Source organism: Echinops telfairi, unplaced genomic scaffold, assembly GCF_000313985.2.
Source record: "Echinops telfairi isolate 266 unplaced genomic scaffold, ASM31398v2 ScPeMD7_7469;HRSCAF=8507_0, whole genome shotgun sequence".
Lineage (NCBI taxonomy): Eukaryota > Metazoa > Chordata > Mammalia > Afrosoricida > Tenrecidae > Echinops > Echinops telfairi.
This window is the reverse complement of record NW_022111372.1, coordinates 14862492-14865034: the sequence shown is the minus strand read 5'-3', so window position 1 is coordinate 14865034 and position 2543 is coordinate 14862492. Positions and strand designations below refer to the sequence as shown.

Below are 2543 nucleotides of genomic sequence, written 5' to 3'. Positions count from 1 at the left end.
CTGTCAGGCTCCCCAGCTGGGCTTCAGGCCGGTCTCCCCAGAGCAGATGCCTGGGATCATTGAGAAATCTCTGGCTGCGCTGGCACGTTAGGCAGGTCTGTACTGTCCAGCGCAATCCCTTGCGGCGCCGCTGGCGCTGGGTGCAGGTCAGGCCCGGGACCAGGAGGGACGAGCAGCCGCGGCACAGGCTCCTTTTCACCGCGGGGTCCCGCCGCAGGACCAGCCGCTTGGCGATGGTCCGCTCCGTGTGGCAGTAGAAGCGCGCCAGCGCCTGGTTCTCAGGGTCCTGCGGGAGCACGCAGTGGGCGGCCTGGGGAGGGGCGGCGGTCAGGCGAGGGCCCGTCGCCCCGGGCCTTCCCCCCGGCGCGCCCCCGACCCACCTGGTACAGGAAACTCGAGAGAGAATGATTTGATGTGAAAACCCTATCACACAGATATGGATAGTTTTAAAGCTGAAAGAATGTAGGTTACTATGAGCCATACAAATGTAGGCAACTTGTACAGCAAGTGGAAAACTCAAGGAGTATATTCTCTCCTAGAGTATATTAAAAAAAAAAAAAAAGCCCTGTCATCACTAGATTTTAGTGAGACTCATTTCAGACGTCTAACTTCCAGAACTGTAAAATAAATTGGAGGTATTTTTAAGCCAATAAATTGTGGTTAATGAATAGGAAATGAATAGTCCCATTTGCTAAGGAACTGTAAGTTTTCCAGGTTCAACATCTTCAACTGCTAAGTAGCTGATTTTCTGACACTCTAGTCTATAAGCAGATGGCAGCCAAATCTAGAGCATCCAGGGCAAACATGATTGTTAGGTTGTTTTCACACTTGTCCTATAAAAAGAACAGGGAAAGGGTGGGGTTCTCCCTTCAAACAGACACATAGGGCATGTGTAGTAGATTGCCTAAATGCCATCAAATTTTTCTTTAGGATGACAAATTATCCTTGGGATAGCTTGGTCTCTTTTTTTCTTGTGGCCTTTGGCCTAGTAACTTTTCACTTATCCCCAGTAAAGTCCATTCTTAATGGATGTTACATATAAAATTGTAAAATCCATCCCTGTGGTGGAGTAAAAAATGACTCTTCTACCCAAGTCTCTCTGTAACTCCCACCAAATGACTGGGTGGGACTCTGCCAATAGGGTGTATATAACACTATGACTGGGCAGTTTTCATTACCAACCCCCCTGACTTAAAGTATTAGCCACTCTTTAAAGCAGCCACAAAGACAAAAACCCTGAGGACCTTGGAATAGCAAATTCAAGATCTTTCTAAAGTGGGGGTGGCCACCAAGATCAGATGCATCCCAGACAGGCCAGCACAAGGACTCAGAGAAGCCATGCGAAGACTAAGGGGTATCTTCTCAGTTGGCTCAAGACTATGGAAGTATGGGGCAGTGACAGGCAGGCTGGTTTCCTGGTCCATTGAGGCTAAGGACAAGGGGCCACATAGCTGAGAGACTTATGTCTGGAGAGAAACTTGTCTACCAAATAAATGACTGAGAAGCTGAGAGGCATTTGGCTGCTATCTGAGAGACCACTGACCATATCTTTACTGTTTGCTGACCCTGATTTGTTCTAACCTAATGTCTTCCCAAATAAATCCCTTTAATTGTGTCGTCTGTTGAGTTCGGTGTGGTCCTGCAATGAATTATCAAACCCAGCACAGATAGAGAGTGGCAAAGGAGGAACTGTGGCATCAGAATAGGCAACAAGGATGAAGCACGGAGGGCATGCCTGACTCTTGCCTCTTGGCTAAAGGGAAGCCAAGGTCACCTATGTCCACCTCCACTGCAATCCCAAATGCTACTGCAAAACAGGTGATAAGTTAGTAGGATCTAACTTGTAGGTCACAATGTAAGATATAGATTAAAACTAAAACCAAACTGTAATCAAGCGGATTGTAACTCACAGTGACCCTGTAGAACACAGTAGCAGTGCTCCTTAGGATTTTCAGTCTTTAAACGAACAATCAACCTCATCTTTCTCTATGCAGCTGGTGGGGTTACACTTCCAATCTTGTGGTTAAGCAGCCTAACACTTAATCCACAGTGCCACCAGTGTTCCTTATAAGCTCTACACAGGGAGAGATAATTGTTAAATTGCAGATGTATAAAACCACCTTGATAAGATGTATAAAACAATCTTGATCAGTAACTTGCAAGTAGAAGGCACTTGATGTATTGAACAAATGCTGTAAAATTATCAAGACTAAGTCACATGTTTAACAATGATTCCATATACTGTATAACCTAAATGTGAAAGATAAAACTACAAATTTATCAGAAAAAAATGGTTGAGATTTTTGCACAGCCTACTACGCCACCAGGGATTAAAAACTCACTGCTAAAAAAAAACAAAAAAAGCACACAACTCATTGCTTCTGTTAATCGTTACACAGGAACCCTGATGGCAAAGTGGACTATACTTTGAGCCGCTAACCTCAGTGGTTCAAGAACGCCAGCTGTTCATTCAAGTGAAAGATGAGGTTTTCTGGTATAGATGTATAGTCTCAGGAATCCAGAAGGATATTCTACTGTATCCT

General features: G+C 45.1%; 1 protein-coding gene and 1 pseudogene across 2 annotated transcripts in view; both read right to left on the bottom strand.

The window, feature by feature from the left end:
- Positions 1-2543, bottom strand: part of GABPA (GA binding protein transcription factor subunit alpha) — a 51598-nt gene that overhangs the window by 43437 nt on the left and 5618 nt on the right. The window lies entirely within an intron of this gene.
- LOC101638405 overlaps positions 5-2543 on the bottom strand; it is a 9523-nt pseudogene continuing 6984 nt past the window's right edge.